This window comes from Nuphar pumila, chromosome 15 (assembly GCF_984573655.1).
Source record: "Nuphar pumila chromosome 15, dmNupPumi1.hap1.1, whole genome shotgun sequence".
Classification (NCBI taxonomy): Eukaryota; Viridiplantae; Streptophyta; class Magnoliopsida; order Nymphaeales; family Nymphaeaceae; genus Nuphar; species Nuphar pumila.
Window position 1 is genome coordinate 57,784,643 of NC_143263.1, and position 25,517 is coordinate 57,810,159.

Here is a 25,517-nt window from a genome sequence, read left to right on the forward strand (position 1 = left end):
ATAATTGATCGCCCCTCCGCTCAAGTAACAATTGTAGATGATGATCAACCACAGAATAATCCTAGGACATGGGCAACATCTGAGGTCCCTCTGCTACCATATGCAGGCTGGGTTTTCGTGTCCAGAAATATAAGTTTCTCTGCTGGTTTCTATTAAATGTGTAGTGCTTTCCTTGTTCAGACTGTGCAAACAAGAATTTGGTAGATTGGATACCACCCAAACTCAGAACTAAAAGTCTGTTAACTCAAACAGGTCACAAAATAAGGATTTAAAGAAAGGAAGATCTCAAGCCTAGAGGCACGTTCTTAAGATCGCTATCTTTAGAACTTCAATCACCTCACTCCGAGAATTCCGAAGATGCGAAAAAGAGTTTGTTACGACTGAGTTCCCAGGATACAACTAGGCTTGAACCTCAAGAGAGTCATTGCTTTGCAAGAACAGATGACCTCTCCTACACTTGAACTCTGCAAGTCAAATTGAGAAGAAAGAAAGGAGAAAAACTCGAGAGTCAGAAATTCAGATTCTTCAAAAGATGAAAAACTAAGAGATTTATAGACTTTTAAAAAGGCCAAAACATTTTGCGATAAATGAGATTAATGGTCATAAATCCGATAGTTTGGAATTAGGACGAAAAGGTCTCTGAACGGTCACCCACCTTTGACTGCTGATTAAAGGTCTTCAAAACCGTCCAACAGCCAGAATGCACTATAATCTCTATATAAATACATTTTAAAGCCTTTTAAACGGCTAGATAACTCAAAACCTGAAAAGTCAAAACGAACCTTTGCACCATATATGCACCTTGCGCTACTGCGAGCATGCAAAGTGCACCATCAAAATGCCATATTGCCCCTCAAGCGCCCTTTCGTACATACGCGAGCGCATGTGCACGAACAGTCTGTTCATTGCTGCATGATGTCCAACAATGTCCGCAACCCTACCTAAAGACTCAAGGATTACCAAACTAAAGAATAGAGAACAAATCCTTTATTTAAACCACTAGAAAAACTTCTCTCTTATATATGGGACTAAACATTTTCAAATCACTTTTTGTGGGAAACAATAAATCACCAAGACATTACAGTTAACTTATATTTTAAAAATTTTCTAACAATCCCCCACTAATTTTAAAATATACTTGGCTTGCATAAAAACTTATGCATCAGTGAGAGTGTTTGCATGACTTGAACCCTCACTTATTGAAAGAAAAACCTAAATTAATCAAGGTGCTAAGTGGACTTACCTTGAACTTAGCTCCTTATATTGTTAACGGGTTTTCAATCATACATAGGTTTCCAAAAGTTTAATTATGTGGATTTCATGTTGGTACATTTTGAGCTTTGTGCTTCTCTCGATTCATGAGTGCTCTAGAGAATTGTCAATTCTAATAAAAAGTTGCTCACACTTCTACACTCACATAGGTGAGTTTGTCTAGGTGTACTGTAACACACACCCTAGCCTTAAGGCCTACAAACTCATTAAGAGTTATGAGCTCAACCATCACAATAGTTACAGCTCATGAGCAAACATCAGTAATGGGCTCACATAAATATGCTCAATATTTGTCATTCATCAATTCATTTTCCATTGAACCTAGGCATGTGAGATCTTCAATGCTTTAGATTGGGTATCCTTAGGTGATTACTTAATTGGCTTAATTCTCATTCCCCTCGATGTTTTATTGATGACATCTCTCAAAAGGCCTTTCGCAAATGGGTCTGCCAAATTTTGACATGACTTCACATATTTCAATGATATAGTATTGCCATCAATCATTTATCTTATAAAACTATGTCTTAGACTAATATGTCTAGACTTCTCATTATATTTCATATGACCTGCTTTGCATATAGCTAATTGGCTATCACAAAAATATTAAAATAGCAGGTATAGGCTTCTCACCTACTGGAATATCCATTAGCATATTCTTAAGTTATTCAGCTTCTCTACAAGCAGATGCCAAAGCAATATACTCAGATTCAATTGTAAAATAAGATATACAAATTTGTTTCTTAGACCCCCATGCAATTGTTCCTCCACCTAGGGTAAAAACCCAACCACTCATAGACTTAGAATCTTTAAAATCGATATTCCAACTTGAATCACTATACCCTTCAATAATAGTTGGAAACTCGGTATAGTGGATTCTGTAGTCTAAAGTATGCTTAAGATATCTAAGAATCTTGTTCATTGTATTCCAATGTTGATGACCAGGGTTATTAGTATATCTACATACCTTACTCATTGCATAGGCTATATCAGGCCTTGTGCAATTCATTGCATACATAAAACTACCAACAACACTGACATATTTTAATTGTTGAACACTTGTACCAACATTAGGAGTCGATTTCATATTTGGATCATATGACATGCATGCCGGTAAACTATTAATATATTCATACTTTATAAGAATTTTCTCAATATAATGTGATTGACATAATGCAAAGCCATTATTATTTCTTACAATTTTGATTCCTAAAATAACATTTGCAACACTCAAATCTTTCATACAAAACATAAAAGATAAAAACCCTTTTGTTTGATTTATGCATTTACTATTGGAACCCAAAATAAGCATATAAATACATAATAATAATTGAGTGACAATCTACTTTACTGTAGACACACTTATCAACATCATATATTTTAAAACCATTATTTACCAGAGAACTATCAATTTTTTCATGTCTCTACTTAGGGGCTTGTTTTAATCCATACAAGGATTTCTCAAGTTTGCAAACTTTATGCTCTTGCCCTAGCACTACAAATCCTTCAGGTTGCTCCATATATATCTCTTCATCTAATTCTCCGTTCAAAAATATTGTTTTCACGACCATTTGATGGATTTAAAGCTTATATATGACAACCATGACAATCAGAATTTTAATAGTAGAAATCCTGATTACAGGAGCAAAAGTATCAAAATAATCAAAACCTTCTTTTTGTTTAAATATTTTTGCAACTAAACGAGCTTTAAATTTATTTATTGTGCCATTAGCTTTTAATTTCTTTTTGAAAATTCATTTGCAGTCAATAGTTTTGCAACCAACAGGTAAATTGACTAATTTTCAAATATTATTAGACATAATTGATTCAATTTCATCATTTATAGCTTCTCTTCAAAAGACAACATCTTGAGAAGACATGGCCTCTCGAAAAGACACAGGATCATTCTCAATTAGAAATGTATAATAGTCAGAACCAAAATTAGTTGGCTTTCTAATGCATTTACTGTGCCTAACTTTAGTTTCTGGTTCAGCAACATAATCATTAGAATATTCAATCATGTCATTAACAGGATGTTCATCTACTATAATATGGCCGCCATCAAGAAGAGAATCAAATGCATTTTTATGTTCTATAAAAGATGCATCTCTAGATTCTACAATAACATCATTAACAATGTCCAAAAATCTATATGCTTTACTATGTTCAACATATCCAACAAATGCATATTTAAAAGCTTTAGGTCCAACCTTCTTTCTTTTATTTTCTAGAATTTTAACATATGCTAAACAACCTCAAACACGAAAATAACTAAGATTAGGTTTCTTACCAAAACACAATTCATAAGGTGATCTTTCAGATTTAGAATAAGGAACTCTGTTAAGAATATAACAAGCAAAAAGTATAGTCTCTCCCCATAAGTTGGAATGCAAACCCATATTAAGAACCATAGCATTCATCATTTCTACAAGTGTTTTGTTTTTTCTTTCTGTTACTCCATTTTGTTTAAGAGTTTTAGAAGCAGATGTTTGATGGATAATACCATTATTGCCACAGAATTTATCAAATTCTTCACCTAAGTATTCACCTCCTCTATTTGTTCTTAAATGTACAATATTTGTTTTAAGCCTATTTTATACTTCAGCAAGATAAAAGAGAAATTTTGAAAATGCTTTAGATTTATGTTTCATCAAATAAACATAACAGAATTTTGAGTAGTCATCTATAAAGGTAGTAAAGTACCTATTGTTGTCATGACTTAAAACATTATCCATCGTACACACATCAGAATGCACTAATTCAAGCAATTTATAATTCTTTTCTACACTAGAAAACGAGAGTGTAGTTAGCTTGGTTTGAATGTATGTCTCACACTTATGATTACGTTCTATTCTAGCATGACAAGGAAGAAGACCAAAGTTATTCATATTATGAATGCAACAATAATTTATACATCCTAATCGTGAATGCAAAAAAAAATAGGAGTCAACCATATAAACAGAAGTAATAGCTTCATTTATGTTCATCTTGAACATACCACTAGTGGCAAACCCTTTTCCTACAAAATTTTTTCCTTTGGTCACAGTTATAATCACATATTCAATAATAATCTTGAAACCATTTCGTGACAGTAGATCTGCAGAGATTATTTTTTCAAACTTCTGGAGCATAATGGACATTATCATCAAAAGGATTTTCCCAATTCCTCAATGAAATATCTTTCAAATTTATATTCATTCATTCAATTTGCATTATTTTCAAACTTATTTCTCAATTCTATTTTTCAGAAATTATCAATTTTCCCAAAATTTTCTAAGTCTTTCTTAGGATTTGATTTTCTCAAAAATCTGTGTTTTCAAATGAGATTCCAAGTATTTTCCAAGTTCAAATCATGATTTCCCAAGATTTTCACATTCTCAATTTCATGTTCAAATCCCAAAATTGATTCTCTCAAAGATCTGATTTTCTCGAGAACCCATTTTCCATTTCAAAAATCACTTTTCAATGAACTTCCTAACTTTCTCAAGATTCTCAAATTCATTTCCTTAGAAAAGCAATCCAAATCTCAAAATCAATTTTTCCAAAGTCCAAGTTTTTCTGAGAATTCATTTTTCAATGCAAATTTCTGATTTTTAATGAATTTCAATGATTTTCCCAAGAATTCCATTTTCAATAACTTTTTTAGTCATTTTCCAAGTACATCTCAATTTTCCAAAGCAAACATCATATTTCTCAAATGTGCATTCTTTTCAAAATTTCAAAGCACATGCCTGATTCTTTGTGCATTCTAGGAAAATAGAGCATAATTTAGATATTTGAGTCAAGTTAAAGAGAACAATTGATCCTTGGTTCGATTACCTCTGGTAAAGGCACCAGGAAAAGTTGAACCTCGTACCGACAGACGGATTCCATTCCACGAATTTTTTTTCGCAAATTTTTCAAAACGGAGGTGAGTAATTTTCAAAACTTTGGTTGAGTTTGACTTGCAGAATCGTTTCTTCTCACTGTCGCAGAGGGATGAGAAAAAAATTTTGCGATGATAACAGTACCTACCCTCCAACTGTAGACTGCCTTACCCAAATAGATTCTAGTATAAATTCAACTGGCAGTCTTTTTGGGACACATTCAAGGATCCCAGATTCTAGTAGGATTGTCAATGAGTTGGGTTTGTGTTGGATATATACATGACCCAACCCAAATCCAAACACCTGGTTATGGGCTAGAAAACTTCTGACCCCAATATTCTTTGGGTCACCCCGAACCTAACCCAAGCAACTTTCAGGTCAGGTTTGGGATGCAATTTTACATGGATATCTGATCTGATCCGGCTGATCCAAGTATTTAATATGTATTTTTTACCGTAAATTTGCATTGCAAACACTCTTTAAATCATACAAGTCTTGTTTGGGATTTATTTTGTGATTCAATATAATCCGGGTCAAGCACCTAAAACCGACTGATTATTATTTGGGTGGGTTCAGGTAAACCCTAATACCAACCAAACCCAACCCGTTCACAACCAAACCATACGCCAGCAATGTCAGTTCTCAACATGATCCACGTCATGTCCCTCCCTCAAAAGCAATGGCATTCCTAAGAAACAACAAATTGATAAAAGTTTAGTTATAACATAAAGCGCCCCTTCTCTCTCCCTCCCTTCTACTCCTCACCAAGCTTAACTAAACGTGCCCCACAAGTTCACCTTCCAACTCACACAAGCTTCTCCTTCACCAACTAAACAAGTTTTCCAGCAAGAAATCTCAAACTTTGCAGGAATTTCAGGCCACCACCAACAACCAACCATCCATTTGGCACACTTTCATTGGTGAAGGAACACATTACTATCTGTCTATAGCACCAGTTTGTGATCCATTAAACTCCACGCATATATATATATATATATATATATATGTATATGAAGCTTTAAATTGTAAAATTTCTTAAACCTTTTTAGTTGTGATCAGACCCTATAAGCATTATTTAGTAGAAAACAAGTTTTGAATCGTGTGATTATAGCATATATATATATATATATATATATATATATATATATATATGGTTTTTAAGACCTTTAATAATCAATGGCTCACAATGTATAAAAATTTCAAATCCTACTTTTATGTCTAAAAAACATTATCCAAAGCCTGAATCCTATTAAATAAACTATGTTGAGTACATCCATAAGGTTTATTTGAGAAGATACAACCTACAACTATGATTTTTAGTATATATACACCTTCCAATCCAAGGAAGGTCTAAACCGTTCAAACCACTTTCAAAAATCAATCCTAAGTGTGCGTTTTTGCAAATCTTAGTGAACAGATGTCATGTATATGGTCAAAAACCTAAGAACCTATAGTTGGATCAAGTTTTTGCAAGTAAATAGGATTTTTATAATATGCTAAAAGTCAGATGTGAAAATTTTTGAAGTTTTTTTGGATTATAAAAATCTTATTTATATAATAAAAAAACATGTTCCAAGTGTTGGTTCCTAGGTTTTTGACCATGCCTATATTTGAAAAAACACACAACTAGAATTGGTCTTTTAAAATGGTTTGGACGGTTTAAACCTTCCTTAGCTTGAATGGTCATCTCTCTCTCTCTCTCTCTCTATATATATATATATATATATATATATATATATAGTAGAGTATAGGTGCTTAATTAAATATGCTTAATAATTCATGCTTAATAGTTTTTTCAGCTCTTTCAGTGTTTTTTTTTGCAGTTTCGATCCCATAAATGTGTTGGGCATGGTCGGTTTATGAGTAATCAACACCTGGATCATGTATTTTTGATGAAAAAAATGATATTTGGAGCCTAAAAAATTTACAAAGATTTTAGACAGTTGATTTTTCGAACCTTATAAAAACCCAACCATGTGTCAGAATCCAACACTTCAAGAGCTGATCCCTAAAAAAATCAAGTTCCTAGATCACATCTGTACGGCCAGAATTAAAAAATAAGATAAAAAAACCTGAAAACCCCATTAAGCACCTACACTGTACTCTCTCTCTCTCTCTCTCTCTCTCTCTCTCTCTATATATATATATATATATATATATATATATATATATATATATATATATATATATATATATATATATATATATATATACAAGGCCGACTTGTGGAAGTTTCCTTGATTAATTGATCACGAGGGAATTCAATTTGGTAGAGAAGAATAAGACCGTTTAGAGCTTGAGTGGAGTAACTACACAGTCTTCGCAGCCAAGAAAACAGAGCTTTCAACTTTAAGGGAAGCTATATCAGTCGTGAATGTTGTGCTTTTCCATTGAGGGAGTTTGAATGCAAGAGCTTAGTGTTCCATCAATCGTTGGCGCGAACAGGAATCCCAATTGGTATTACCTACAAAAGATCTGAATCGGTGAAAGTGCGAGGTAAGTTGGGTTAATAGTCAGCACTGTGCTTGCAATAGTTTCTAGCAGAGAGCTCTGTACTAATCTTTTTGAGACAATTTTCACCAGAAAATACAGGAAAAACAAGCAGAAAACCAGGAGACAGAAAGACCAACCTGCAAAATTCAGCTTTCTCAGGTGCAGAGATCATAAACTCTAGTCTCTACGTTCCAAAGATTAAATGGACCTTGATAATCCAATGTCACGAAATGAGAGCACGAGCTGGCAGATTCCTGACCAGATAACACGAGGGTCAGAGAAAAGACATGGTTCACTGTTCGAGCCTCAGCCAGAACCACAAGAACAGACTAGACGTGTAGCCAGTACTGTCAGCTCAAGACGATTGAGGGACCAAAAGGCACCAGAGAAGAAGCTGACGCTCTTCGGGCTGCGCCTGACTCGGTTTAAGAAAACAACCAGTGGGCTTGGAGCTCTCGGTTTCGTCTGGGCAACCATAGTCCTCTTTGGTGGCTTCGCGATCACTCTTGAGAAAATTGATTTCTGGTTTGTCACCATCATTATCTTAATTGAAGGAGGCCGGATTTACAGCAGGAGTCATGAGCTCGAGTGGCAACATCAAGCTACATGGTCGCTTTCTGATGCAGGAAGATACAATTTCCGGGCCATCAAGTCTGGTTCTAGCCACTAGCTTCGCATGATCAAGGCGCTTGGACGACCCATCACTTCTGTTCTACCATACTTGATCGCCCCTCTGCTCAAGTAACAATTGCAGATGATGATCAACCACAGAATAATCCTAGGACATGGGCAACATCTGAGGTCCCTCTGCTACCATATGCAGGCTGGGTTTTCGTGTCCAGAAATATAAGTTTCTCTGTTGGTTTCTATTAAATGTGTAGTGCTTTCCTTGTTCAGACTGTGCAAACAAGAATTTGGTAGATTGGATACCACCCAAACTCAGAACTGAAAGTCTGTTAACTCAAACAGGTGACAAAATAAGGATTTAAAGAAAGGAAGATCTCAAGCCTAGAGGCACGTTCTTAAGATCGCTATCTTTAGAACTTCAATTGCCTCACTCCGAGAATTCCGAAGATGCGAAAAAGAGTTTGTTACGACTGAGTTCAGAAGATACAACTAGGCTTGAACCTCAAGAGAGTCACTGCTTTGCAAGAACAGATGACCTCTCCTACACTTGAACTCTGCAAGTCAAATTGAGAAGAAAGAAAGAAGAAAAACTCGAGAGTCAGAAATTCAGATTCTTCAAAAGATGAAAAACTAAGAGATTTATAGACTTTTAGAAAGGCCAAAACATTTTGAGATAAATGAGATTAATGGTCATAAATTTGATAGTTTGAAATTAGGACGAAAAGGTCTTTGAACGGTCACCCACCTTTGACTGCTGATTAAAGGTCTTCAAAACCGTCCAACAGCCAGAATGCACTATAATCTCTATATAAATACATTTTAAAGCCTTTTAAACGGCTAGATAACTCAAAACCTGAAAAGTCAAAACGAACCTTTGCACCTTATATGCACCTTGCGCTGTTGCGAGCCTGCAAAGTGCACCATCAAAATGCCATATTGCCCCTCAAGCGCCCTTCCGTACACACGCGAGCGCATGTGCACGAACAGTCTGTCCATTGCTGCATGATGTGCAACAATGTCCGCAACCCTACCTAAAGACTCAAGGATTACCAATGTAAAGAATAGAGAACAAATCCTTTATTTAAACCACTAGAAAAACTTCTCTCTTACATATGGGACTAAACATTTTCAAATCACTTTTGGTGGGAAACAATAAATCACCAAGACATTACAGTTAACTTATATTTTAAAAATTTTCTAACAATCCCCCACTAATTTTAAAATATACTTGGCTTGCATAAAAACTTATGCATTAGTGAGAGTGTTTGCATGACTTGAACCCTCACTTATTGAAAGAAAAACCTAAATTAATCAAGGTGCTAAGTGGACTTACCTTGAACTTAGCTCCTTATATTGTTTACGAGTTTTCAATCATACATAGGTTTCCAAAAGTTTAATTATGTGGATTTCATGTTGGCACATTTTGAGCTTTGTGCTTCCCTCGATTCATGAGTGCTCTAGATAATTGTCAATTCTAATAAAAAGTTGCTCACACTTCTACACTCACATAGGTGAGTTTGTCTAGGTGTACTGTAACACACACCCTAGCCTTAAGGCCTACAAACTCATTAAGAGTTATGAGCTCAACCATCACAATAGTTACAGCTCATGAGCAAACATCAGTAATGGGCTCACATAAATATGCTCAATATTTGTCATTCATCAATTCATTTTCCATTGAACCTAGGCATGTGAGATCTTCAATGCTTTAGATTGGGTATCCTTAGGTGATTACTTAATTGGCTTAATTCTCATTCCCCTCGATGTTTTATTGATGACATCTCTCAAAAGGCCTTTCGCAAATGGGTCTGCCAAATTTTGACATGACTTCACATATTTCAATGATATAGTATTGCCATCAATCATTTATCTTATAAAACTATGTCTTAGACTAATATGTCTAGACTTCTCATTATATTTCATATGACCTGCTTTGCATATAGCTAATTGGCTATCACAAAAATATTAAAATAGCAGGTATAGGCTTCTCACCTACTGGAATATCCATTAGCATATTCTTAAGTTATTCAGCTTCTCTACAAGCAGATGCCAAAGCAATATACTCAGATTCAATTGTAAAATAAGATATACAGATTTGTTTCTTAGACCCCCATGCAATTGTTCCTCCACCTAGGGTAAAAACCCAACCAGTCATAGACTTAGAATCTTTAAAATCGATATTCCAACTTGCATCACTATACCCTTCAATAATAGCTGGAAACTCGGTATAGTGGATTCTGTAGTCTAAAGTATGCTTAAGATATCTAAGAATCTTGTTCACTGTATTCCAATGTTGATGACCAGGATTATTAGTATATCTACATACCTTACTCATTGCATAGGCTATATCAGGCCTTGTGCAATTCATTGCATACATAAAACTACCAACAACACTGACATATTTTAATTGTTGAACACTTGTACCAACATTAGGAGTCGATTTCATATTTGGATCATATGGCATGCATGCCGGTAAACTATTAATATATTCATACTTTATAAGAATTTTCTCAATATAATGTGATTGACATAATGCAAAGCCATTATTATTTCTTACAATTTTGATTCCTAAAATAACATTTGCAACACTCAAATCTTTCATACAAAACATAAAAGATAAAAATCTTTTTGTTTGATTTATGCATTCACTATTGGAACCCAAAATAAGCATATCATCAACATATAAATAGATAATAATAATTGAGTGGCAATATACTTTACTGTAGACACACTTATCAACATCATATATTTTAAAACCATTATTTACCAGAGAACTATCAATTTTTTCATGTCTCTACTTAGGGGCTTGTTTTAATCCATACAAGGATTTCTCAAGTTTGCAAACTTTATGCTCTTGCCCTAGCACTACAAATCCTTCAGGTTGCTCCATATATATCTCTTCATCTAATTCCCCATTCAAAAATATTGTTTTCACGACCATTTGATGGATTTAAAGCTTATATATGACAACCATGACAATCAGAATTTTAATAGTAGAAATCCTGATTACAAGAGCAAAAGTATCAAAATAATCAATACCTTCTTTTTGTTTAAATATTTTTGCAACTAAACGAGCTTTAAATTTATTTACTGTGCCATTAGCTTTTAATTTCTTGTTGAAAATTCATTTGCAGTCAATAGTTTTGCAACCAACAGGTAAATTGACTAATTTTCAAATATTATTAGACATAATTGATTCAATTTCATCATTTATAGCTTCTCTTCAAAAGACAACATCTTGAGAAGACATCGCCTCTCGAAAAGACACAGGATCATTCTCAATTAGAAATGTATAATAGTCAGAACCAAAATTAGTTGGTTTTCTAATGCATTTACTGTGCCTAACTTTAGTTTCTGGTTCAACAACATAATCATTAGAATATTCAATCATGTCATTAACAGGATGTTCATCTACAATAATATGGCTGCCATCAAGAAGAGAATCAAATGCATTTTTATGTTCTATAAAAGATGCATCTCTAGATTCTACAATAACATCATTAACAATGTCCAAAAATCTATATGCTTTACTATGTTCAACATATCCAACAAATGCATATTTAAAAGCTTTAGGTCCAACCTTCTTTCTTTTATTTTCTGGAATTTTAACATATGCTAAACAACCTCAAATACGAAAATAACTAAGATTAGGTTTCTTACCAAAACACAATTCATAAGGTGATCTTTCAGATTTAGAATAAGGAACTCTGTTAAGAATATAACAAGCAAAAAGTATAGTCTCTCCCTATAAGTTGGAATGCAAACCCATATTAAGAACCATAGCATTCATCATTTCTACGAGTGTTTTGTTTTTTCTTTCTGTTACTCCATTTTGTTTAAGAGTTTTAGAAGCAGATGTTTGATGGATAATACCATTATTGCCACAGAATTTATCAAATTCTTCACCTAAGTATTCACCTCCTCTATTTGTTCTTAAATGTACAATATTTGTTTTAAGCCTATTTTATACTTCAGCAAGATAAAAGAGAAATTTTGAAAATGCTTTAGATTTATGTTTCATCAAATAAACATAACAGAATTGTGAGTAGTCATCTATAAAGGTAGTAAAGTACCTATTGTTGTCATGACTTAAAACATTATCCATCGTACACACATCAGAATGCACTAATTCAAGCAATTTATAATTCTTTTCTACACTAGAAAATGAGAGTGTAGTTAGCTTGGTTTGAATGTATGTCTCACACTTATGATTACGGTCTATTCTAGCATGACAAGGAAGAAGACCAAAGTTATTCATATTATGAATGCAACAATAATTTATACATCCTAATCGTGAATGCAAAAAAAATAGGAGTCAACCATATAAACAGAAGTAATAGCTTCATTTATGTTCATCTTGAACATACCACTAGTGGCAAACCCTTTTCCTACAAAGATTTTTCCTTTGGTCACAGTTATAATCACATATTCAATAATAATCTTGAAACCATTTCGTGACAGTAGATCTGCAGAGATTATTTTTTTTCAAACTTCTGGAGCATAGTAGACATTATCATCAAAAGGATTTTCCCAATTCCTCAATGAAATATCTTTCAAATTTATATTCATTCATTCAATTTGCATTATTTTCAAACTCATTTCCCAATTCTATTTTTCAGAAATTAACAATTTTCCCAAAATTTTCTAAGTCTTTCTTAGGATTTGATTTTTTCAAAAATCTGTGTTTTCAAATGAGATTCCAAGTATTTTCCAAGTTCAAATCATGATTTCCCAAGATTTCCACATTCTCAATTTCATGTTCAAATCCCAAAATTGATTCTCTCAAAGATCTGATTTTCTCGAGAACCCATTTTCCATTTCAAAAATCACTTTTAAATGAACTTCCTGACTTTCTCAAGATTCTCAAATTCATTTCCTTAGAAAAGCAATCCAAATCTCAAAATCAATTTTTCCAAAGTCCAAGTTTTTCTGAGAATTCATTTTTCAATGCAAATTTCTGATTTTTAATGAATTTCAATGATTTTCCCAAGAATTCCATTTTCAAGAACTTTTTTAGTCATTTTCCAAGTACATCTCAATTTTCCAAAGCAAACATCATATTTCTCAAATGTGCATTCTTTTCAAAATTTCATAGCACATGCCTGATTCTTTGTGCATTCTAGGAAAATAGAGCATAATTTAGATATTTGAGTCAAGTTAAAGCGAACAATTGATCCTTGGTTCGATTACCTCTGGTAAAGGAGCCAGGAATAGTTGAACCTCGTACCGACAGACGGATTCCATTCTACGAAATTTTTTTCGCAGATTTTTCAAAATGGAGGTGAGTAATTTTCAAAAATTTGGTTGAGTTTGACTTGCAGAATCGTTTCTTCTCACTGTCGCAGAGGGATGAGAAAAAATTTTTGCGATGATAACAGTTCCTACCCTCCAACTGTAGACTGCCTTACCCAAATAGATTCTAGTATAAATTCAACTGGCAGTCTTTTTGGGACACATTCAAGGATCCCAGATTCTAGTAGGATTGTCAATGAGTTGGGTTTGTGTTGGATATATACATGACCCAACCCAAATCCAAACACCTGGTTATGGGCTAGAAAACTTCTGACCCCAATATTATTTGGGTCACCCCGAACCTAACCCAGGCAACTTTCAGGTCAGGTTTGGGATGCAATTTTACATGGATATCTGATCTGATCCGGCTGATCCGAGTATTTAATATGTATTTTTTACCGTAAATTTGCATTGCAAACACTCTTTAAATCATACAGGTCTTGTTTGGGATTTATTTTATGATTCAATATAATCCGGGTCAAGCACCTAAAACCGACTGATTATTATTTGGGTGGGTTCAGGTAAACCCTGATCCCAACCAAACCCAACCCGTTCACAGCCAAACCATACGCCAGCAATGTCAGTTCTCAACATGATCCACGTCATGTCCCTCCCTCAAAAGCAATGGCATTCCTAAGAAACAACAAATTGATAAAAGTTTAGTTATAACATAAAGCGCCCCTTCTCTCTCCCTCCCTTCTACTCCTCACCAAGCTTAACTAAACGTGCCCCACAAGTTCACCTTCCAACTCACACAAGCTTCTCCTTCACCAACTAAACAAGTTTTGCAGCAAGAAATCTCAAACTTTGCTGGAATTTCAGGCCACCACCAACAACCAACCATCCATTTGGCACACTCTCATTGGTGAAGGAACACATTAATGTCTGTCTATAGCACCAGTCTGTGATCCATTAAACTCCACACACACACACACACACACACACACACATATATATATATATATATATATATATATATATATGAAGCTTTAAATTGTAAAATTTCTTAAACCTTTTTAGTTGATCAGACCCTATAAGCATTATTTAGTAGAAAACAAGTTTTGAATCGTGTGATTATAGCATATATATATATATATGGTTTTTAAGACCTTTAATAATCAATGGCTCACAATGTATAAAAATTTCAAATCCTACTTTTATGTCTAAAAAACATTATCCAAAGCATGAATCCTATTAAATAAACTATGTTGAGTACATCCATAAGGTTTAATTGAGAAGATACAACCTACAACCATGATTTTTAGTATATATACACCTTCCAATCCAAGGAAGGTCTAAATCGTTCAAACCACTTTCAAAAATCAATCCTAAGTGTGCGTTTTTGCAAATCTAAGTGAACAGATGTCATGTACATGGTCAAAAACCTAAGAACCAATAGTTGGATCAAGTTTTTGCAAGTAAATAGGATTTTTATAATATGCTAAAAGTCAGATGTGAAAATTTTTGAAGTTTTTTTGGATTATAAAAATCTTATTTATATAATAAAAAAACTTGATCCAAGTGTTGGTTCCTAGGTTTTTGACCATGTCTATATTTGAAAAAACACACAACTAGAATTGGTCTTTTAAAATGGTTTGGACGGTTTAAACCTTCCTTAGCTTGAATGGTCATCTCTCTCTCTCTCTCTCTCTCTCTCTCTCTCTCTCTCTCTCTCTCTATATATATATATATATATATATATATATATATATATATATAGTAGAGTATAGGTGCTTAATGAAATATGCTTAATAATTCATGCTTAATAGTTTTTTCAGCTCTTTCAGTGTTTTTTTTTTGCAGTTTCGATCCCATAAATGTGTTGGGCATGGTCGGTTTATGAGTAATCTACATCTGAATCATGTATTTTTGATGAAAAAAATGATATTTGGAGCCTAAAAAGTTTACAAAGATTTTAGACAGTTGATTTTTAGAACCTTATAAAAACCCAACCATGTGTCGGAATCCAACACTTCAAGAGCTGATCCCTATAAAATCAAGTACCTAGATCACATCTGTACGGCCAGAATTTAAAAATAAGATAAAAAAACTTGAAAAACCCATTAAGCACCTACACTGTACTCTCTCTCTCTCTCTCTCTCTCTCTCTCTCTATATATATATATATATATATATATATATATATATATATATATATATATATATATATATACAAGGCCGACTTATGGAAGTTTCCTTGATTAATTGATCACGAGGGAATTCAATTTGGTATAGAAGAATAAGACCGTTTAGAGCTTGAGTGGAGTAACTACATAGTGTTCACAGCCAAGAAAACAGAGCTTTCAACTGAAAGGGAAGCTATATCAGTCGTGAATGCTGTGCTTTTCCATTGAGGCAGTTTGAATGCAAGAGCTTAGTGTTCCATCAATCATTGGCGCAAACAGGAATCCCAATTGGTATTACCTGCAAAAGATCTGAATCGGTGAAAGTGCGAGGTAAGTTGGGTTCATAGTCAGCACTATGCTTGCTATAGTTTCTAGCAGAGAGCTCTGTACTAATCTTTTTGAGACAAATTTCACCAGAAAATACAAGAAAAACAAGCAGAAAACCAGGAGACAGAAACACCAACCTGCAAAATTCAGCTTTCTCAGGTGCAGAGATCATAAACTCTAGTCTCTACATTCCAGAGATTAAATGGACCTTGATAATCCAATGTCACGAAATGAGAGCACGAGCTGGCAGATTCCTGACCAGATAACACCAGGGTCAAAGAAAAGACATGGTTCAATGTTCGAGCCTCAGCCAGAACCACAAGAATAGACTAGACGTGTAGCCAGTACTGTCAGCTCAAGACGATTGAGGGACCAAGAGGCACCGGAGAAGAAGCTGACGCTCTTCGGGCTGCGCCTGGCTCTGTTTAAGAAAACAGCCAGTGGGCTTGGAGCTCTCGGTTTTGTCTGGGCAACCGTAGTCCTCCTTGGTGGCTTCGCGATCACTCTTGATAAAATTGATTTCTGGTTTGTCACCATCATTATCTTAATTGAAGGAGGCCGGATTTACAACAGGAGTCATGAGCTCGAGTGGCAGCATCAAGCTACATGGTCGCTTTTGTTGAGAAACTCTGTTTTGATGTCACATAATATGATACACTGTCTTATTTGATTTCATATGATATGATAATATGTCTTCTTGAAAAATGTTATATTATGACTGGATATGTTTTGCCATATATCTAACGAGTATTTGATGCAAGGATATCTCACTCAAAAAGGATGGAGACCTCATGTTCAAGTACAACTATGGTGCAATCATACTCCTTGAAGAAAAAGCTTGATGAGTCATGCATTCCTAAAGACCATCTAAAGAGATCGGATACCTCAAGTTGAAGATTTTTTCTTCTTTAGAGTCATATATAACAGAACCTTCAGAGACATGCATATTGCATATTACATACTCATTTATAAAAGCTATTTCATAAAAGTATACGATAGTTTCAAAAAGCTCCTTTTTGAAAACAAATAATTGTACCTTCTTACAACCCTTTATGAAAAAGGTATTTTGACATGATTTCAAAATGTAATAATTGTACCTTATATCATATACAAGACAACTTGAAAAGTAATGATTTTAAAAGTAGGAAAAAGACAAAACATGAAATCGGCTACACAAAGAAAAACAAATATAATACTTGTTGAAAAGACTCTAGTTACCTTCTTTAAAGAAATGATTTTAAATATAGGAAAAAGACAAAACATGAAATCGGCTACACAAAGAAAAACAAATATAATACTTATTGAAAAGACTCTAGTTACCTTCTTTAAAGAAATGATTTCAAATATAGGAAAAAGACAAAACATGGAAATCAGCTACACAAAGAAAAACAAATATAATACTTGTTGAAAAGACTCTAGTTACCTTTTTACAAACCCTTAGAATGTTGACTTACTTGAAGTCATCATTCTCTTTGTATAGCATTAAATACCTCCTGTAAGAAATCCTTGTTAATATCCTTCTCAAAAATGTCGACTTGTTTAAAGTCTTCATTCTCTTTGTAGACATTGAAAAACACATCATAAAGAAAACTCTTGATATGACTATGTACAAATAAATATCTTAAAGCATTTATTGTACTTACACTCATTTAAAGTAAAAAAGTACTTATGTATCATAAATCATTAATTAGGATAAAGACAAAACTACATGACAACGTACAATCCAACGTTCAATGTACTATTGTAAGAAATAGACTTTTTACATAAAATATATATTACCTAAAATATTACAACGACTATTGTACCCTATATTTTACTTTTATGGAAAGAAGACTTTTTCGAATTTCTCTAAAGATGTTTTTTGAAATGACATAACATTTCATATCTCAAAAAGGCTACGATTTCAAAAAGTAACGACTACTTTTTCAAAGTTATATAAGCACACTCAAATAAACTATTCCAACAAGGTTATGGACATGTGAGCTTACAACGAGAAAAAATTTCTATTCGATATTTGAAAGAGAGCCTAGAAAAAGAAAGAGAAAAGAAAGAGAAAAAGTCAAGAATAACTCTTTGACAAAGAGTATCTTCTGAGTGAAAAGAATAGAACATTTTGAGAATCCTTCATTCGTGCATTCATATCATTCTGAAGCTTCTATAGGAAGTATTGTAACTTTCTGTTATTCACTATATTTCTTCTTTGTTGAAAGAAGTAGACCTCTGAGAAAGAGGGTGTTGCCCTTCTCTGTTGAGAGAAGTAGACCTCTGTGAAAGAGGGTATTGTCCTTCTCTGTTGAGAGAAGAAGACCTCTGTGGAAGGGGGTGTGCCCCTTCTCTGTTGAGAGAAGAAGACCTCTGAGGAAGAGGGTGTTGTACTATTTATCCGGTGACTCGGATGTTATAGTGGAAAACTCAAGTGGTTTGCTTGGGGACTGGATGTAGGTCAAGGTTTTGACCGAACCAGTATAAATTCTGTGTTTATGTGTTGTGCCTTTACTGCAATATATTTTTAATTTATCTATCTATATACTACTTCACTATTCACCCCCCCTCTAGTGGAATTTCATTTGCTATCAGAGCAGGTTTGCTGGTTTTGACATAACAAGTCTTTCAGCACATATGGCATCTACCTCTTATGCTCGTGATATTGAAGGTCAACACGCATCTCGTCCTCCTTTCTTCAACGGCTCCAACTATGGATATTGGAAGTGCAGAATGGCTATATTTCTCAAATCCATAGATTTTGCTGTATGGAAAATTGTTGAGCATCCATATGCATCTCCTTCCGCAGACTCTAACTTATGGTCTGATGAATAAAAGAAAATGGCAAACCTAAATGCAAAGGCTATGAATGCCTTATATTGTGTCATTGATCAGAATGAATTCAATAGAATATCTATATGTGAATCTGCATATGATATTTGGCATTCTTTGGAGGTTATTCATGAAGGAACCAACAAAGTGAAAGAAGCTAAAATCTCATCTCTTGTCAGGAAATATGAGTTGTTCAAAATGAACAAAGATGAACCCATCACAGAGATGTTCACCAGATTCACCAACATCACCAACGATCTGAAATCTCTGGGTGTAACCCACTCTCAGACAGAAAAGGTGAAGAAAATCTTGAGATCTCTCACAACTGATTGAGAGAAAAAGACTACTGCTATTGAAGAAGCTCAAGATTTGTCCAAACTTTCCCTGGACGATTTAATAGGCAATCTTATGGCCTATGAAGTCCACATGAAGGAAAGAAGGGAAGAGGAACAACCTTTAAAGAAAACTCTAGCCTTCCCAGCCCTATCTGAGGATGAGGACTCAGAAAAAGAAACTGAGATTGCGCTACTCACCAGAAAATTCTAGCGCTTTATGAGAAGGAACAGGCTTCCAAATAAGTACAAAGAAAGAAAAGACCCAAAGGAAGATTCTATGTGCTACCAGTGTAATAAGCCAGGTCACTTGAGACGTGACTGTCCTCTTCTCAAAAGAAAATCCAAGACTGAGGAACCAAAGAAAAGGTTCTTCAAGAAAAAGGCTCTGCATGCTCAATGAGATGATTCAGAACCATTCACAAGTGAAGAGTCAAATGATGATGAAGCAGAAACCGCCAACATGTGCTTCATGGCAGAAAGCTCTGTAAGTGAAACCCTTGATTTCTCCTTTGAAGAACTTCAAAATGCTTTTCAGGAACTTTTTGAAGAATCAAGGAAAAGGATTCTCAAAAATAGACATTTGAAATCTGAGAATCTAGAGCTCACTCTGAAAAATGAAAAACTCAGTATTGAAAATTCTGAGTTACAAAAGAAAAATCTTCTTATTACTTCTGAAATCTCTTCTACTAGCTCCAAGACTAAAAATCTGCAAGTAGAAATTTCAGAATTAAAAAGTAAAACTGAGAACCTTATGAAAACGGTTTTCAAGTTTACTAAAGGAAAAGAGAACTTGGATAAACTCCTATCCTCTCAAAAAGTGTCTTTTTACAAGAATGGTATTGGCTACTCTCATTTCAACAAGCCTTCTTGTATGAATCAAAAGACCACTTTTGTGAAAAGTTCTTCTAAACCCAAAAAGGAGTATTATAATTTCAATTTCTTGAACTCCTCTAAGGCTGTAGACAAACCCAAATCTAAATGGATATGGGTTCCAAAGTCTAACAAAAAGGGACCCGACTGGGTACCAAAAAGAAGTTTTACTTAATGTTTTGCAGGCTCCAAACAAGAAGAACAGATGGATACTAGACAGTGAATGTTCAAAACACATGACTGGACATTCAGACCTCTTTGCTGTTCTTCATAAAAAAGAAGGAGGAACCGTCACCTTTGGAGATAACAACAAAGGTTTGATAATTGGTATTGGTAATATTGGCAATATAGATAAACCTCTTATCAAAGACGTTCTCCTGGTTAAAGGCTTAAAACATAACCTTCTAAGTATTAGTCAAATGTGTGACACAGGTTATAATGTTAGCTTTAATCATAATGCTTGTCTTATAGCAGACACCAACGAAAATATCATCTTAAAAGGTATAAGAAGAAATAATATATATGAACTATACCTAGAAAACATCACTGAACATTGCCTCATAGCTAATAATGACACTCAACATTTATGGCACATGAGAATGGGTCATGTCAACTCCAAGTACATGTCTAAATTAGCTAAAGATAAGTTAGTACGTGGGTTACCCAAAATATCTTTTAAAAAGGATTATTTTTGTGATGTATGTCAATTAGGAAAACTGTCTAAATCATCTTTCAAATCAAAAAATATCATTTCAAGCAAAAGACCTTTAGAGCTTCTCCACCTGGATCTCTTTGGTCCTTCTAGAGTAGCTAGTCTTAATCACAATAAATATGTTTTTGTCATTGTAGATGACTACTCAAGATTTACTTGGGTAATATTTTTGAAAAACAAAAGTGATACATTTTGTCAATTTAAAATTTTATGCAAAAAATTACAAAATGAAAAATCTTGTTCTATTGTTAAAATCCGTAGTGACCATGGAGGAGAATTTGAAAATGAACTTTTTGTAAATTTTTGTAACTTGCATGGTATTTCTCATAACTTTGCCTTTCCTAGAGCTGCACCTCAAAATGGTGTAGTAGAAAGAAAGAATAGAACCCTTCAGGAATCTGCTAGAACTATGCTCCAACACAATAATCTTGCTAAATCTTTTTGGGCAGAAGCTGTTAATACTGCATGCTATATAACAAATAGAGTTCTCATTAGACCCTTATTAAATAAAACTCCCTATGAATTATTCTATGACAGGACTCCAAGAATAGACTATTTTAAAGTCTTTGGATGTAAATGCTTTATCCTAAACACAAAAGATAGCCTAGATAAATTTGATGCTAAATCTATTGAAGGCATATTTTTAGGATATTCAAGTCATAGTAAAGCATACAGAGTTTTCAATAAGAGTTCTAATTCTATTGAAGAATCTATGCATGTTAGTTTATGTGAATCTATTGATCAATCTGTTCATAAGCAAACTAATGATGATGATGTTGAAAGTACAGATTTATTTTTAGATAACACAGCTAAGTCTAATGAAGATGATCATCAAAGAACATTTGTCGATATCAAAGATCATTCTCAAAAGCAGATTTTGGGAGACCTGACAAAGGGGGTTCATACTAGAGCTCAGCTAGAACGGATTGCAAATATGGCATTTATTTCTCAACTTGAACCAAAGAAGATTGAGGAATGCATCATCAATGAGTTCTGGATGCTAGCCATGACTGAAAAACTGAATCAATTCCAAAGGAATGAAGTTTGGGATCTTGTACCAAGACCAAAGGATCATCAGATCATTGTGACAAGATGGATCTTCAGAAACAAGCTAGATGAAACAGGTAATGTTATAAGAAACAAGGCAAGACTAGTAGCTCAAGGATACAACCAGGAGGAAGGTATTGATTTCGATGAAACATTTGCTCCTATTGCTAGACTTGAATCTATTAGGATGTTTTTAGCATATGCAAGCTATATGGATTTTAAACTTTATCAAATGGATGTTAAAAGTGCATTTTTAAATGGTTTTATAAATGAAGAAGTTTATGTAAAACAACCGCCAGGATTTGAAAATGAACAATATCCAGATCATGTTTTCAAACTAAAACGTGCTTTATATGGTTTAAAACAAGCACCTCGTGCTTGGTATGACAGACTCAAAACCTTTTTATTAAAAACTGGTTTTTCTGTAGGCAAAGCAGACTCGACATTATTTGTGAAAATAGTGAATAATCATACCCTAATTGTTCAAATATATGTAGACGATATCATCTTTGGATCTACTAACAACACTCTCTGTGAAGAATTTTCTAAGTCCATGCAGAAGGAATTCGGAATGAGTATGATGGGAGAACTCAACTACTTTCTTGGACTGCATATTAAGCAAACCAAGGATGGAGTTTTCATCAATCAATCCAAGTATGCTCATGAACTTCTAAAGAGGTTCAACATGAACTCAACTGCTTCAAAAACCACTCCTATGAGCACAACCACTGTTTTGGACAAAGATGAAGATGGTAAGTCTGTTTATACAAAGGTATACCGAGGTATGATAGGATCACTTCTGTATTTAACTGCTAGCCGTCCAGATATTATGTTTAGTGTTTGCTTGTGTGCTAGATTTCAGTCAAATCCAAAAGAATCACATCTTAAAGCTGTAAAAAGAATAATGAGATATTTAAAAGACACAGTTGATTTTGGATTATTCTATTCAAAATCCTCTACATTTGATCTAATCTCATACAGCGATGCTGACTTTGCTGGAAGTAAATCTGACAGAAAAAGCACAAGTGGAACATGTCATATGCTAGGGCACTCACTAGTATCATGGTTCAGTAAGAAACAAAACTGTGTATCCTTATCAACTACTGAAGCTGAATACATAGCTGCTAGCCTAGCCTGTACTCAAGTCATCTGGATGAAACAAACCTTAAAAGATTTTGGTCTAAATTTAGAAAATACAACTATTTTCTGTGATAATACTAGTGCTATAAACTTATCTAAGAATCCTATTTTACACTCACGAACTAAGCACATTCAAATAGGACACCACTTCTTAAGAGAACAAGTCTTAAACAACTTAATTAAACTCGAATTCATACCCACTAATCAACAGTTAGCAGACATATTCACTAAACCATTGAAACATGAAGACTTTACACGAATTAGAAGAGAACTAGGAATATGCAAACTAAGTGACTTATAAGTTAATCACACTTATTAAGATTAATACTTCTTATAAGTTTTGTTAAAATCTTATTTTAAAAGTTTTTCTTCTTATCGATTTTTTATTATTAGTCAAACTATGTTTCTATATTCACGTATACTCTAAACTCTTATAAAAACACATTCATCATGACACATTCTTTATGTCTTTCAACTTGTCATCTTTCAAGTACACATCTATAATGACTCCTTGTCCTATTTCCTTTCACTCATATCCATAAGAACTAATTATATTAAAGTAAAAGCTATCATGACATTGTTCACATCACTCATCTCATAACACCTTTATTTTTTTTGTCCTCTTGTGAAAATCTCTCTTACGATAAGCTAACCGAATTACAACATGATATTGTATTCCTTATATCTTTAATCATTGTCCTTCATTTCTTATATTCAAATGACATATCCTTTCATGTCTTCCTTTCCTCCTATCGAGACACTTCACTAAAATCTTAATGCCTTTTATGAAAAATTCAAATGATTATCCTTTCTTACCACCTTTTAAGTTGTTATATTTCACGTAAATTTTTACTATATCATCTATTATATCATAGCTTAAGAACAATCTATTATCATTTTTTCATGCTTTACACCTTTTACGAAAAAGTATTATAAAATGCTCTTCTCAAAAACTTGTACTCCACTCTTTTTTATTGTTGTTCTCATAAGTACGATTTGTACCACCTTTTTCTTTTCTCTCTTTTTCTCTCTCTCTCTACATTATACGAAGTGACTTTCCATCCGTGACCATGACTCTCTCATATATTTCATATCTCTCTCCAATCGAGATTCATTAAAACCTTGTCCTTAAGCAAAACTTAATTTCTTGTTTATCATAGCTCCACTTTATGTCATACATCTCCTATCTAACATCAAGTGATTGTTGTCCTTTATGACCACTCTCATTTCTCTACATATCCGTATCACCCTTCTTTATATCTCTTCACACTCCTTTCACATATACCAAAATATACACTTCTTAAATGAGAAATTATTGCATTTCCTCATACTTTCCTGTTTGTCCTATTCCAAACTCCCTCTTCACGAATTTGGAATGCTTTCACATAAAGTAAATTCTTGGAAAAGTTGTTTGTTCTTATTAGGCCATTATTCACTCTATATCTATTCTTCATGATCTTCACGAAAGACTTTAAAACTCTTGAATCATTCTCTCTCTTGCGTTTAATATGACACTCCATACTCAATTCATGACACTTCTCACTATTCAATAAACTCGCCCATAGTAAATTCGTTATATATTATAGAACAATTATTTCGAAACTATGTCCTTCTTAACTTATATACTAATATAATACACTATCTTCCAAAATTGATTTGAGTTGTCATTCACAAGCTTCTTATTTTACAACTCACGCATTTCCTCTTTCAGCTAAAATCTAAAAATCCTTCACTTCCAATGTCATTCATTTCTTATCACCATTATTTTTCTCCTTCTATTTATTAGATTGATTCATATCTCATTCCCCACGAATATCTCTATTCTTTTACAAACTCTTACTCCTTCCAAGTTTTTTTTTCTCTTGCTCGTTCTTCCTAAGCTCTTGCCATGGCTTCCTCCTCAAACAATGTAATCATTGCCGCCGATCTAAGGTATCCCGATCTATTTCACCACTACAACTCACTTTGCTCACGACCAATTCATGAAGGTAAATTGGTTCACTACGACGACTTCGTATTATTTGACCTGGAAAGATCTCTCTCCGAACTTAAACACTTACTAGGATCTTCATCCCAAGCTGCCTACTATCCCGAACTCGTCCGACTCTTCTACACAAATTTTTCCTCTGATCATGAGCAAACTACCATCACCACCAAAGTCCGAGGACGCATGATGTTCTTTAATGCTTCCTCATTAGGCAGAATTCTAAACCTTCCTTCCACCGGCATAGACCTAGACAACAGAGTACCACTCGACCGCTCGGTACTTCGACAAATTCTTCTCTGTACCAACTGCACACACCTTCCCTGGCACATGAGGAATCTCCAACCTCATGCTCAACTGCTTGCCCAGATTCTTCTCCACAATATTTATCCCAAGCCTCCACGCAAGGGATTAGTGCCAAGAAAAATCTCTCTCCTCCTCTACGCAATTTTTTGTTCTACTCAGATAAATTGGTCCAACATTCTTTTCGCCCTTTTTATTCGCTATAAAAAATTCAAGCCTCTTCTTTTCGGGTGTTTTATAACTCCCATTTTAAAATACTTCAAAGTACCCCTTCAAAATGAAGTTATCCTCTATCCCTCTCAGATCCTCAATG

General features: G+C 34.0%; 1 pseudogene; it reads left to right on the forward strand.

The window, feature by feature from the left end:
• Nucleotides 1-16,201: 16,201 nt before the first annotated feature.
• The window catches only part of LOC149815423 (uncharacterized), a 48,585-nt pseudogene continuing 39,269 nt past the window's right edge, over nt 16,202-25,517 (forward strand).